Source organism: Rhipicephalus microplus, chromosome 4 (genome assembly GCF_043290135.1).
Source record: "Rhipicephalus microplus isolate Deutch F79 chromosome 4, USDA_Rmic, whole genome shotgun sequence".
Lineage (NCBI taxonomy): Eukaryota > Metazoa > Arthropoda > Arachnida > Ixodida > Ixodidae > Rhipicephalus > Rhipicephalus microplus.
The window spans coordinates 64,130,932-64,146,951 of NC_134703.1; positions in this window are offsets into that span (position 1 = coordinate 64,130,932).

Genomic DNA, 16,020 nt, shown 5'->3' on the forward strand with positions numbered 1-16,020 from the left:
ATAATAATAATAATAATAATAATAATAATAATAATAATAATAATAATAATAATAATAATAATAATAATAATAATAATAATAATAATAATAATAATAATAATAATAATAATAATAATAATAATAATAATAATAATAATAATAATAATAATAATCGTTATTGTCATATTAAGTTGTACGATACAAAGTACTGATTATCCGATTTTATAAGCATCACTTAAGTACTCCTTTTATAATACCGTCATGTCTGGTTAATATAGATGTTAGTTAGGCGCCATACGCTAAAGTTGATTTGTGTAGCAGTGTTCAGGACTACCATCTTCGCGCCCACCAGTGCTTAATATCAGCTTACCGATTCGGCTGTTGCAATATCTATGTTGCTGTTTTCATCGTTAGGCAACTGTAAACTGCTCATATAAAACATACGCAGCTTTTTAACATATGTGTGCCCGTGGATTTGTACATATATTTAGTGCCACTTCATAACTTCTTGAAAAAAAGAAAACACATTCACTTTCCATTCCCATGTCTAGCATAACATCAATTTCCGAGGTACGTGGGATCGGCCAAAACTTATAAAAATGATTTATTAAAATCGCTGACAGGGCAAGTTCTTGGATTTACGTGTGAGGCGAATTCTCCACTCCGTCGAATTTCTAAATTGTCCTCAAATATCCTTAGACGGCTGCAAGGAGAAATCAATTTACATTTATATATACACTTTATGTCGCTCAATTTACATTTTATGGAGCAACGCTCGGCTACCATGTGGTCACTCACCGATACGTTACCAAGAGCGCCTCCCACTGTTTATGGTACGTAGAATGTACCACTGCACAATAAATTTTCGATATATATGTTACTTTTTTCTATTTGTTTTGCTGTAAAAATGAATGGCTTCCGTGTTAAAGTTCCTTTTTATAAATCTCACTCGCCGAACGTTTTTTTTAGAGTGACACACAGTATTTACTTCCTTGTGTTCACTGGTCACGGCAAATGCTTCAGCAATGAATGCCTCGCATTCGCTGGCAAAAACAGCCGCACAGTACTACAAGTGTTGGAATATGTGAAATGTGAATACAAGCAGCCAAAATTTGTAAATAAAAACCGCTTACATTTACTTAAGATAGAAATTAATACGTCTGCTGAAATATTCAATTGTGTGTAAATCCGCGCACACTTGAATAAAATCAATCAAAATGAAGTTATAGTTTCATCACAACTTTTCAGAAAGAGGACCTTTTTTTATGCAATCATGTGAATCTCAATTTTCCTGCAGGCGCCTCTGATATTCAACACAATTTAGCTTTCTCGTGCCTCATCATAACGTAGTTTTGAGATGAAAGCTTCATAGCAAACTTCATTATAACTATGCCATCCCACTTTTATCGGGTGGCCCGCGAAAGGACTCTGGAAACTTAATTAAAAATGAAGACCTCACGCTACTTTCTTTGTTTGCATAAGCACCTGTTCAGGGCAGACCAAAAATATTAATAACTCAAACCAAGCAAACTAAACCTTCAATCACGTCGTCCCTGGAATTGTGTGTAGATTTGTGAACATTTATGTTTGCATAAAAACTGCTAAACTAAATAGTATAATGCAGAACTACAAGACCTTCACAGCCACTGTGGCTATCTGTATTCAGTGCAGTATCTGCAGTACGCAGAAACATTTTACAGCCTTGATTATTATTTGATAACCCTTAGCTCTCCCTTTCCCACGCGTCCGCTCCATCCTTGCCACCCGTCAGCTCACTTCACCTAAATTTAATACTTTTTCGTAAAGCCAAAAGCCGGAACTGTTCTTTCTGATGATGAAGACACAATGAACCTTGGCCAGCCTTTATAATGAACACTAAAAGACCTTAGCTTTTTCAGCAATGCACAGAACTTAAAACGTGACCGACATACCTGGTATCTCTAAAGTTCACCGTTGCGTGTCGTCTGTAACAGGATTCCATTAGATTCGTGGTGTGTCTAAACGAAAATAATTGTGTGGCTTCAGGATTTCAAAAAGCTAAACGGGATTGCATTAGTCACAATCTACACGACAGGAACAGGGTCAAATTAAACAATGTGCTCCGATGTCGATTCACGCTGGGAAATTGATTTTATAGCCTGGAAACAATCAGGTGACTAGTCAGTGCCTATTTACTGACCAGATGGACGATATTCGTGTGGAGGTTGTAATAGAAGTACACGTACCATAACAAAGCCATAGATAATTTGAAATGTAGCTGAGAGAAGACTGATCGGGTTAGAGCATATAGATTTCACTTTGTACGCTTATGAATACCACCTCCACCCAAATAATGTGCTCTTTTTTTCTACTTGTTTTTCATCTGCCTCTGTAAACTTCAAGCATCATCAGAAAGTCCGTCATATTCTTCATTGTCAAACCTATACGGAGAGCTACAGAGAACGCTAAAATGAACACACAACGAGAAATAACTGCAAAGAACAAAATATATTTCAGGTGCGTTTGCGATGTAGCACAAGATATGTGGGGCTAGCTTTCGCATTGATAGTGGCATGTTGGCTCGTCAGAGTGCTCCTCTTCTTGGTGTTGTACCCCATCTGCCAAAAATCAGCGAAATGGACCTGACAACGTTGTACTAGTGCTGCTGAACTAATGCTCCAGTTGTTTATCAGCACACGTGAAAGGGCCAAGAAAACTTCAGGGGCAAGAAATGCTTTAGAATCAATGCGAGACGTTTGCACACATTCTGATACAAATATAAGTGTATATGCCAATGCGATCTTTTTTTTTTCCTTTCGGTAGCTGGCAGAGTCGGAACAACTAAAAGGCAGGAATAGGGGGCAGAAAATGGCAGGGTGAAAAACAAGCGGACCTTAACAAGTATCAAGTCCAAAAGGAGTCGTTTTTGAAAGAACATTCAATAGCATTTTCTCCTTCTTTGACACAGGGTCGCAATGCGTAGCTCAACACTTTGTTTCGGAGAGAGAAAAAGAATGTTCGCCGGGATAAAATTAGAACACAAGGAAGAATGGTAACGGAAAAATAAATACACAGAGAAAAGAAAAAGAATAAAATCGAGAGAAAGGAAGACAAGAAGGGACAAAAAATACGCAACGACAAAAAGGGAAAAAAATGGGAGTGGTGAGAGACAAAAAATTAAGTATAAGAACAGAGATAAAAAAAGAGAGAAAACAAATAAACAGAAACAAATGAATAAAAACAGTGAGAAAAAAGACGGAGAAACAAAGAGAAAACTAAAGCGAAGCAGGGTAGGCCACAATACTCCGCGCATTTTTGAGGCTAGTGCGATGTAACGCTACTTTTTAATATAAAACAGAAAAGGCTTGTAAACGTCTGTTGTTCAAATGATGCACGTAGCTTCTACGTCTATTTATAGCATTATGTGATATGACTAGGCACATAAAAGCCATTGATGCAGACTTTAAAGGAGTGGTACCTCTTGATCTGCATCGAAGATTGTTTTCATAAAAATGTCAATACCTATTCGTTGTTGCGATGTTTATTCCTTTTGTTATAACAGGACCATTTAGAAAACGTTCCTGCTGTTGGCGAATGAAACTTTTGAGCACTGAGAGAAATGGTTTACAAATATCGAGCACGCACGTGTGGACAGATATCTATGTTGTGAAACCTTTAGCGACACCTGCTCTCTCTGGTACTAAACCGATGACACTCAACAATGTTTTCAGCAACTGAAATTCTTGGGCTATCAGCATGTTGTTGATTATGCGCAAGGTCATTAATGTGTTGCGACCATATATGTACATCCGAGATGACAAGTCACTTGACTGTGGGCATCAGTAGAGTTGAAGCTCACCAGAAGAAACAACGGCCGGTCGACGACGCCAGGCCCATCTGGCTTGTTGTGAAATCATCGCTTCTATGGCTACATGGTCCCTTCCTCGACATATTTTATTCTGTCGCACTCGTGTGTTTTTCTTTTCTTATAAAAATCAGTTTGCCGAAGTCGCTATGCGAGCTGTTTTTTCTCTTTTTATTAAGGTGGACAGAAGGGGGAGGGCTGTTCATTTAGACAGCAATGTGGCAAATTACCCGAAGTGACTACTGAATGGTATTGATTAATAAAAAAGGCAACCGAATTGAAAAACAAACGATTATAAAACAGCACATCAGGCAGTCTAACGATCGTTGCGAAATAATGTTCCTTTTTTTCTTTTCGGTGCTTGCGCAAAAGTTTCTGTTAGTAGCTATCACGCAATCCCAGTGATTTTTCGCCGGTGTGCTACAACTGAGAGAAGAAAACAAATATCATCAAAAGTTGGATTGCAGTATCAGAACTAGCTTTCACAAGACACAATTATAGCGCTCATGTGCATAGTTTCATACTGTGAGTGAAGCAAAAGCTGTAACTGATTACGACAGAAATTGTGCTGACAGGTGAGAACTAGCGAGAGATAAATTCCTCGTCACGTACTTTGTTACAACGATCAACGAAGATTTCTAAGTTCATTGTTTTTTTCTGTCTGAAAGCGCAAACAAAAGAAATTTAGAGGCAAGCGATTGCCACAAGAAGGCCTTCATTGCAACAGTTCCACTGATGAGCTAATGTAAGAACTGTCTTGCAAACACTGACATTACGGAATTCTGGCTAACACTTCTTTCATAACGCGCAACCACAACGTCCTCCTAAATAACAACATTCTACTTTGGCTGATCTTAACATTGCTCATAAACATAGAGGCTCATGTTTTTCATGTTTCTTTTTTGTAGACTCAAAATTTGTAGCCACTTTATCTAACACGCATATGTTCTTTGTTTCACTTAAGCTGTTGTGAGTGGGACACTTTATATTATTCTTTATTGCAGGCATATTTTCTCAGAGCATAATCTTCTTTTACCAGCCGTAAGAAGAAACTGCGGCCAGTTGACAACATTGTTTACAAGCCTATTGATTTGTAACTGATCGCTTTTGAAATTAAAATCATCGCTCAACATCTTTTTTTTTCACCTCGTGTAGAAAAAACATACGTCAACTAAACTGAACTGATTAATGAACTAATATCAGCTCTCTACAATTTTGTGTTAGCTCCATATCTACTACTGCCTTTGTAGAACTTATACGACAGATAAGAAAAATAGTTACATTTTTCATGTAGAATTTATTTATCCCAATTTATTACCGTTTGATCCCCTACTATTGATTATTTTCATAATTAATTTTTTCAGTAGTATTAACATCACGTTTTGTAATAATTGTATTGTTCTTCTTATATTAGGTTGTTTGTCATTGCTCACAATTTGCATATTTTGCTGAACTTTTTTGTAATTATTACAAAGATGTCACCATAGTAAACTTTGGGATCTCCTCCTGTACTATTTTAACCTTGAAACGTAACTGAAATATGTAATAAACTTGACTTGACTTCCCTTGACAATGTTACGTATGTTATATTTGAAGGCTGTTTGTCAGAATAAATAACTCGGCAGTTTTCGTTGCCCTAATGAGTGAGCAGGGCAATAAATAACTCTTTTCGATGAACTGTGTTTTTTTCGTGTAAAGAGCACACTTATATTGGTAATCATGTAACGAACGTTTTTCATGCATGTCAACTTATATAAAAAACGCAAACGTGCTACAACTGCGCAGCACCTTAACTACTTGTTGTAATGTAAGGGCTGATTACTGCCCGCAGACCTCGGTACTTTAGCTTAGTTACGTAGCTCAAGGACACTAATGGCACCTAATTCAGTTATATATTGTGTACAGGGTGGTCGTATTGTTCAATTAAAATACAAAATAATCGATAGAGCGAACTTGTTCATTCATTTCGAAAAACGTTCATGAAGTGTCATATCTCATGTTTTGGCAAGTTTCTTGAGCAATTCTCATTGTTTTCTTCGTCCATGTTACTTTCAATGGTGCTGTGGAGAAGATTTTCGTGTTCTACGCACCACTTAAGCAAGCCGGAAGCACTTCTTCTTTTACTTTTGATTTTGTAATAGTAACCGTTAGTTTAAGTTGGCGTGGCTGGTTTCTCGCGGTGGCTTAGTGGTAAAAAATGTGTCAGAACATGTTGAGCTTACTCAGACTCACTCATGAAATACATTTCGAGCTTTGGACTCACTGTGACTCAGACTCACAAAAATTTTCCTGAGCCTGACTCACTCAAACTAATACTCACAAAAATTTTCTTCAACCGGAATCGCTCGGTCTCAAATTCACTAAAGCAATATTCACTAATACTCAGACTCACGACTCAACCTAAATCTGAGTAAGTTGGAGTGAGTTGTTTCTTGAGTTTGTCAGCCTGAAATTAGCTTCTTCGACCGTGGTGTCAATGCTCTTTAAGACCAATGTCTCATGTTATCGGTGCTCTTCTTGGTTTTGTCTGACATCGTATCTTCGAAAACAAGTTCTGAGTGCTTCCAAATCAGTAAAGTCATCTTTCTTAGAAGAGATAACAGCTTACATTATAACAATCAAGAACTTTCCTGGGAGTGTTGGTGTGGGCAGGTCAAGGCACCCTCCCACGTAATTCAGGCCTCCGATTAATAAATATGGCAACGCTGCATGAACAAGAGAACTTTGGAATACCTGTGAGTAGACGTGAGTAGAAGCATGAACCCAGGTGAAGTGTATAGTAATGCTGAAGATTACTAGAGAAGACAGAAAGTCAGGAAAAAAGAGGAGAACTTATTGAGACTCACTTAAGAAACATATTTTTGTCATGCTGACTCACTTGGACTCGAACTCATCAAAATATTCCTGCGCCGAACCGTTCAGACCTACACTCACGAAAGTTTTCTTGAACCGGAGTCACCGGGATTCTGACTTGCAAAAAATATTATTCTCCCCGACTAACTCAGACTCACGGCTCCACCTGTGTCTGAGTGAGTCTGAGTGTGTAGACTGAAGAGTGAGTTCGCCATCCTAGGGGTTCATCTCAGGGTTGCATCATTATTAGAGTAAAAAACAAGTCAAGCTGTTAATCAGCTTTGCGTGTAAATGGACATCCTAAAAGCGTTCCGCATTTACTAGTCGGGAAGTAATGGCCCGTACCACATCTTCTTTCGTATCATAAGAGTGTTCACTTTTCTTTCTTTGTACTATATTTCAGCATGTCTACGCAAGCGACGTGAAATTGCGCACTTAAGCGAGCGTACTCAATCACACCCCTCTAGCATTGAAGAGGATTAGGCTATTTGGACTGTAAGCTCTCCATTCTTTAACTGACGTGCCACGCACGTTTTTTTTTTTACAGAGCGAGAATGGCCGTGGCGGTGAATTCCCTTTGTACGACGCCGTCGTGCCATGACGGTTCGGGGAACGCGAACTTGTTCGAAGCTTCCCCCGCACTCACAAAGCCGCAGCCATTAAAGACAACTCCTTTGTTTATGTGCATGCTCGGATTGAATGTAAGCCGATTTTCTGGCTGTCGTCGCCAGAAGACATCTTGATGCAGATTTTACAATTTATGTAAGCTCACTCTGCAGGGTGATTCCCCGAGAGATCAACACAAGTCCGAAAGTCGGTATTTTAGATTTGATTGAGTATTTAGTATTTTGTGCGCATACCACCCAGCAGCCTAAAAGAGAACTTCATTTTTTTTGTTAACAGTATGGCTAGTGTCCCTGTCTTTTCTCCTTTCTTCCTCCTCCCTAATAACTGCATAACTTATTCTTTATGGAGCGATTGATATCGTCCTTTCTCGTTCGGGAAAGTTAATGCATATATAAAAAGAGAGAAATTAACGTTAAAAAAACAACCTTTTCTTAAATATTTGTACACGTAATAGTCAAGCAGAGTTGTTTGAAGCCTGTGGGCTGAAGAAAACTATTTTTGAAGAATGTCTGAACAGGCACTATTTTTTAAATGCTATACTTGACATTTTTTCTCCAAAAGTGAACCAGCCACTGTTTTCTTACTTGGTGACCTATTATGAAATAATGCTGATAATACTTCTTGCCAATACCATTGCTGCCCCTCATATAAATATTATAATAAATGACCGCAAACGTTAAACGTAGGCGACAGTGAAGCCTATTGAAAATTGATATTCAAAAAGCCCCATCATCGGTTCTTCTTGAAATCCCACAAAACGACCCTCGCATAACAATACAAATATGAAAAAAATATGTTTGATTATTTTATTTGCGGCGAGAGTATTGCGGTCACGAGTCCCAGCTTTTTGTGGATGCACTAAGGCAATAAACGCATGGCATATGGGCCTAAAACACAGAAACATCTTCTTGCTTTCTACGTCTTATTTGTCTTATTAGCGATGCTAAAGCTGCCGTAAAGCAAAAAAAAAAGGCGGGTATCAGAAGCGCCGAGTGACTTCTCACCAGTAAAACCGGAAACGCGACTATGAACACAACCAGTTACATCAGATATCCGTCAACAATTGAGGACCACATGGCCTTGAAAAAAACAATCCTTTTCAAGATCATGAAAACCTAAGCCGAGGAGATAATGCGGACAGGGAAGAATATTTTACACCAGCGCTGGACTGCAGAGGCACGTGGACGCCCCTTCTGGCTCCCGCACAGCAATAGCCGTGCGCTTGTGTCACCCCGTTTTCAGATGCAGTGCAGTGAGCGGTGCTCGTTCAGTGCGTGGGTCGCGTAGGGTAATGCATTATGACACACGACGCGAGCAGAGTTATTACGCAAGACTTCGCAACACCACCCAGTTGGTTCGCTGAGTGCATATTTTTATTTCTGGGTGCTTTAGCTGATTTTTGTGCTGGTGTAGGCGGAAAAAGTGCGCCCTTTGTCTTTCCGTAGAGGCTGCTACACCCCGTTCTTAAAATGAGCGCTTGTGGAGGCGGAAATGTAGAAGAATAAAAAAGGGGAGAAGAGAATAAGAAAAATTGAGAGAAATAGAAGGATCTCCGGAAGTGGTGCCGTGGGGCGTATCATCAAAAATTACGGCCTCGAGTAAAGACAACACATGGTGGGGTCTGCTACGCAAGCGGCGGGGATTAATTTTCACTCAGATGATTTGCATACTTAAGGCTAGGCTTCTGCCTATCAGCCCCTCCTGTGTACCTTTCCCGTCATGCTTGGCTTCTTAGGAAAGACGGTATGTGTTCCTACCGAATGAGATGGGCAGGATGAGAATAGAGAGATTAATACAATAGAAGGGTTGCACCCGGGTGAACGGAATGAAGCCAAAGGGGTTCACAGCGATGACAGATAAATAACTACGAAAATGAGCAGCGAGACAGCAGAGAAGAGGGGAGGAATCAGCAAGCGTCGTGATGCGTACACATTCAGTAGCGTGCATATACCGTTGTTCATGCTTGCGTGCGAGGGTTAAAACCTCCTAATTATTTGATTACTATCCGGCAATCTCACAGTCATCTATTCTTGTCGAAACACTTCCGCCGCTCATTGTAACAGTCCGATGTCTATGTTCTTTAAAGGGGCACCAAAGAGAAGCTCTGAGTTTTTTTAGATTGATAAACAGCACTCTGACAACTCTAACGTCACAAGTTTCGTTGTCATAAGTTCATTTTAGCGCTGCAAATCAAGCTTGTAGTCTCATTCTTAAATTTTGCGTCAAAATCTCCGCGCATCACAGAAAAAGTCCCACAATAAATTTTTCAATTGTTCTCCACATTCGCACGATGAAATTGACAGAAACTTCGTATGCTAAATCTATGGCACCCATACATTACAATGTGCTTCAGTTTTATTGATTACAAATTATAGGACCCAGTAGACGCACTCAAAGCTTAACGCGTCACAGTGTTTGGTGCGGGAATCTCAAGGTGGTGTCTCTGCTCACAGTTTCTCTTTCGCTTGTTTTCTCACTTAGCAAGTGTCGTTTTGCGGTAATAGTGGTGTTTTCAGAATTGTGAAATTGTACTTCACATGTACGCGAAAAAGAGTTTTATATTTACTGCCTTTTTTAATCCACGGCTTCTATTTCCAGCATCACTGTCGCTCGCGGTTTTGTGCCGTTACTCTTTACTATTTTTTGCGGGACTTTTTTTGTCAGTGTCAAACCGAGGGGATGGGCTATTTGCTTAATTCAGAGTTTATCGAATAAATGACGTGTCCCCAATGTTATTCATCTTAGCCGAGTATGACTGAGATTATGTAGCACACGAGCAATAAAAGAGCGAGTTAGTGAAGAAAAACGGCTTTTAGTGAATTAAAGGGGGCCTATTAACTGTCTTGAAGGCATGCACAACATTTTGATGATTTAGAAAGAAATGCTCAAAATATAAATATACATGCGAAATATTACCATCAGCGCTAAGGTAAACAGAATTACTTAATTTTTGCAGCCCGCGGTAAGGCAAAAGCCCTATACTTGAACTCATAGGGTTTTCATCAATTTAGTGCCCACCACTTCACCTGTTAAGTATAAATGAGGTCAAAACAATCAACTTACTGGAATGCGCTAGGCGTTTTTTTAATTGGTGCTGTGTCACTCGAAAATTGCGAAAGCACTTCGGTCACGCGTTTATTGTTAGAACAGCGTTAATATGTAGTGATTCTATACGGCACATTTGTAGCCTATGCTCAGACTACCACACAATTTATAATTTATATATGACATCAAAGTTTGGGAGTTATCTTGAATAATATTACGTTGTCACAATTCGTAACAGATGCGTTCAATACACTACCTGGCCTATTAAAAGTGCACTGAGCATCTCCACCTAAAGCCTGGAATAAACTAAAAAGGAAAAAAAAAGAAGAAAGTGTTTGCGCATATTTTTGTCTTGTGAAGTAATCTTAAAATTATCTGAACTCAAAGTTGTCTTTATGCCAAACCTTTTTTCTTCATGTGGACGGATTACAGCTTTCTTACTTTGGGTTTTCACAGTGCAAGCCTCTCTCCAGCCTGAGCATGTAGAGGTTGAGTTTATGTAAATGAGTTCTGCAGATACCCACAGTTTCGAGGGCTCCTGACCCGTATTTCTGCGAAACAGATCCCACATGATTAGTTTAAGTGTGAATTTCTTTTTTCTCCGATTAGAGAAGTTGCGACACAAAACATAATAAAATAACGGAGATAGACTCACTGTCACTGCAAGTTTTTGAAAACGTCTGTGTTTGCTTCCTTCATTTCCACACGCCATCTCGCCTCCCCCCTCCTTTTTTTTATTTGGCCCTGAAGTTGACATATATGGTGAAAAACTTCATTGTTATTCAAGGCTACATGAAATCTGACGTGTAATTGTTCATACATAAATTTTTTATTGCTTTCCGGGATGCAGTTATTAAACGCACATTACAGACATTTCCTGGATGAAGTACAAGGGACGTCCTTTATAGTTTAAGGAGCTTGAATACTGATGGAAGGCTGACCGTACCAGATAAATCCTGTACTTTTCACAGCAGAGGACGCATAACGGAAGAGGTGTTCACAAATGTATCCAGACGGCATAAATTGAATGTCAATCAAATCTTAAGCTTGCCCCCGTCCTTACACCATGCATGATATCAAAGGGCGCATGAACCGCGCTCTGCTCTTACCTGTAGAAACCACAAATACACCTCGTTGCTTGCGTTTGACCCTTGAACTAAGCCAAGGTCAATGGTGGTGAAAGTCTTTCAGTGATACAAAAGAGCATCGTGTGCGCTAAAGCGATGAGCGGTGCCACCATTAAAGGCGCAGGCTGCGTTTAGGTTCACTGCGCTTTGACTCCTGGAGTGACGAAATCGCAGTACATCGCTTGCGTGTACACTAGAGAGTATTAAAATTCGAGCCCAAAGGGACTTGGACACCGAAGATATTTGCGAGCTGCTAGGGCGCGTGCACGGGAACCAAAACAAGTTTGGTGTTCTTCCGTCCGCACTGTCCTAAGACGAACAAATGAAAACTAGAGTGGGTGCTCAAGGCGTCTAGTGTTAACAACAAGACCATGCAAATGAAGCGAGGGCATCGACGAAAGTGGTGGCCACGCCTCGCAAAATTTTTAATTTCACCACGTGTGTTGCCCTGGCGTTCGTTCGTACGCCACCGGCATTTGACCAATATATCTCAAACTCTGCCCCTTCTACAAATATCAGAGCATCTCATCCAACGCAGTTTTTGGAGCCAGTTTCTTGGGTCCACATTGCAAAAATTGTCTTGTATGGGTCCTTTGGTATGGTGTAGTACAAGCGTCTGTAAATGTCATTGTCCTCGCCTACACCACGACTTAGGTTTCTGCGAACCAGTGCTCTTGTTCCTTATCGAAGCAAGCCCAACTGAGTCATTGCTCGACAAACTTTGTTCACGGTCGACCACTCTGTAAATTTATTTTTGCTCGCCGTGCTTCTTTGTTGTATCTCAGTTCACTTCGTCAACTTGCACCTCCAGCAGCCGCACAGCGAGCTTGGGTGTTAGGTCAACCTTACGTGTTGTTGCTTCTGTGCTGCTTGACTGAGTGACATTGATCTCAAACGCTAAAACATGTTGTAACAACCGAATGTGTATACTGCTTTCTAGAAGCGATCAAATAAATTAAAAGTGCGCAAAATTCGAGAAACCAACAATGCTTTCATTTGCCATAATCATCTGTGCTAAGAGCTTGTACTGATTGATTTGAAAGGGAAAGCATATAAAAAGAAGGAATGATTTAAAGGCAGAGCAAAAATAGTCTAAGGCTTAACTAGTAGCATTTCAATAAAGAAACATAAGATATTAAAAAAATGGCTATCAATACGTAGTACGGCTGAGGGCCCAAAGGACTCTAAGCAATTAGGCGAAAGAGAGACGAGAAAAATGGAGGAGGGGAGATCAAGGCCTCGTGTTAAGTCTTCTAAGGGAAGTACGCGCTGCCACTGCACCCTCGCCAATTCACACATTTCCCTTACGCGGTCACTAGAACACTGTTGAGTATGCATTAGTTGATTCTAAAAGCCCAACAAGACGTCAAATCTTGAAAACATAAAGGCGAAGTGCAGAGGAAGCCGTGTACGCAAATATGGAGGAAAAATATAGATAAGACTTCTCTGATATCAGAGAGCTTCTAAATCCTGCCTTAGCACAGATTTGTCCACGCTAATAAATATAAATCTAGAGCCTGGCTGTAGAATAGAGGAGGAAAGCACGGAACGAAGGGGTCAGCTACGTGAAGTGAAAACTAAGAAAGTGAAAAAAAGAGAAGAATTGCAGAAAATCACAAGGAGTGAAATTTTTCTCCTTTTGGTGAAGAAAATGTCTGTTGGTGGTCCACAGCGCATATTTGCAGGGGCCCACTAAAAACACTAAAGTGATGAATAAAAACACACACACAAAAAACGAATGCCTGTTTTCAGCCTCTCTTCACTTCACTGAGAAACGCACTTTACCCTTCTGACAGCAAACAGCAGCGCTGCCTGAACTGCACTTTCTGAAGCAATCTCGGCCGGCGCTGTGTACTAATGGCGGTGGTCGCCAGTACTCCCGCCATTGCTTTCAGTCGCAGAAACTTCACGAGGTAGGCATTCACGGCTTCTTTTGAGTGCAGCTGCATGTCGACGCTTGAGCGAAGCGCGCGGTAGCTCCCGTTTTTCGAATGCCGAATGTGGTAGTGGGTGCGCCGTATGCTTGGAATTTTGATGCACTGGTGCCGTCACATTTCTTAATGTTGTGTTATTTAAATGAGTTTTTTCATACAGTATGTTTCGTTCAAATTATTGCCGAATTGTTCTAGATATATAATAATCGGTTGCATAATTTGACAACAAAGAAAGAAAGACGTTTTTATTGCCCATTTTAAGAAGAGGTGTCATTCCACTCTTCGTTTAAGCATATGAAAGCCACATGTGTAGCGCTCTCTTTAGAAAGGCAAGTTTACTCTATTTAGGGGAGTCATGCGTCCCACGACCATCCAAAGAGTGGCTCTGAAGAGAGATCTACGTATGTCACTATTGCGCGTAAGAAACGACAATAAGAGTTTTTAGAGCAAACCTCTAAGTGAAGCGGACTACATATACGTGTTGTAGAAGCACTCGTAAGTGTTAGAGTATGAAGTTAATTGTTGATAGGCTTGTAGGCACGCAAGCGCATCTGAACACATTTTGGGACACTCAAAAGTGTTCCATTCTTTAGCATTGCCGTAGATATTTGCTAAGAGGTGTGTAGTATTGTCATATTACTGGCTTTGCTACCAAAACACTTAGCTAAGAGATAGTTTTAAAATCTTGAAGAGAGAAAGAGATATGATATGAAGAAAGACAGGGAGACAGAAAAGTGAGGCAGAGGGAATGAGAGAAAAAAAGGAAGGGGAAACACGTACAATAATTATTGATAATCATCCGACGAGGCGGGTCGCTCGCACAAACTTCAAGAGCGCCTTCGTTGTTTCTCGGCGTGAAGCTCGATCTTTCCGGCATTCCAAAAATGAGTTTTCGTAAAGCGGCTGGTCATCGAGGTGTGCAAACACGGATGACAGGAACTGCGTCAAAGAGCTGCACTTATGGCACTGACACAAATTATGTTCGATGGTTTCGTAAGAGCCACAATGGTCATATGCTACACTGTTTGTCCATCACATGCGACAAAGATAGGTGTTTGTATAGGACACACCAAGTCACATGCAGCAGAAAACAGTTGTCTCAGACCGGGATAAACCACATGCAATTGTAAGTCAAAGGCACGGATCCATGCATGAGGGGGGGGGGGGGGGAACAAAACTCGGCACGTTCTACAGAGACCTTGCGGCATTGTGCGCGAGCGTGTTAATCCTTGCTGCAGCGTCGCCTGTGGATAGTGGAGTAGCATCCATCGAATTTTGAGGTATTTTTTTATCATTTCCTCGCACTGTTTGTACGTTTTCTTTATTATTTTGAATTTTGTGCAACTTTGTCTTAAGCTGAACCAACAACCGGGCTTCGCAGCATTTTGTTTTATCAAGAAAGACATCATAGCATCACTGATTGTGCTGAAGTAGTGTTTACTCATAGTCAGAATGTCCAGTATTCCAGTGCAGTAAGCAGCGCTTCGCACGTTTCTTTTCCTGAGAAAGGGCACTTTACTTTCAGTTCGTCAACTCTTTTTGGCCCAATATCTTCGACACTTCTGAGAACCCGATAAGAGAGTGTTCGTTGGAGAATGTCATCGCAGGAGCTTCCGACTCTTCCAGCCTTAAGCGCTGGACGTTGAACACCGGGAAAAGGCAAAGTTTTGTTTTGCCTAAGGTAACACATTTCTCACTACTCCTCCTGAACGCCCTGAGCACCATTCGTTTTTCGTACTGTTATTGTATGTACTTTGGATGCGTCCTTGTAACTCTGTGGCTGCATAAAACATAACGAAATGCTTTGATGGGCTTAGCACTTCAGTGTGTTAGAACATTATCATACAAACAGGGTATGAATGAATGTGTCTTATATAAATGTCTGTGTGTCTGCTTCCTGCAGTTATTACTTAGGAAGTGAATGTTGTGACATCACTTTATTACCTCAAAAGTTAGTGAGCAGCACTATCCTATTTTAGAAGTGTAGCGTGAAAAAAATTGTGGCAATCTCCTACAAGAAAAGAATGCGCTGCTTACACGTAGTCATGCTAGGCTGAGTTACACCAGAGCTGTTCGGCACGTTTAAGTTTTTCTTCTTGACTGTACGTACCAAATGCTTGGACAGTGACTCAGTGTGTGTCGGTTTATAATAATAGTGACTCTGAAACGATCACTCGTTTTTTTTTTGTTTCGTACTATACTTATTGTCGTGATTATTGTCGAGAATTTTATTAACGTGACGAGGCATTTCTGATGTTACGTGATTTAAATCACGTGACTAGCTGTAACGGTTTTGCGAGAACAGGTCATGTGACAAGCTGTCATGTAATATTAACAGCTTTTAGCCACATTAGTTGCGATTACGTGACGTTACGTGGTGTTTAGCCGTAAGACTAGTAGTTCCCTTACGTTACGTGATTTTAGTCACGTCAATAACTGTCAAGTGGTTTTGGCATTAAGCGTATCACGTGGCTAGCTGTGACTAGTTGATACGTGACGTTACGTGATGTTTTGTCATGTTTTTATTGCATAATTTACGCGATTTGAGTAAAGTGACTGCGCATCACCTGATTCTAAGTCACGTGACTAGTTATGAGGTAAATTTATGTTA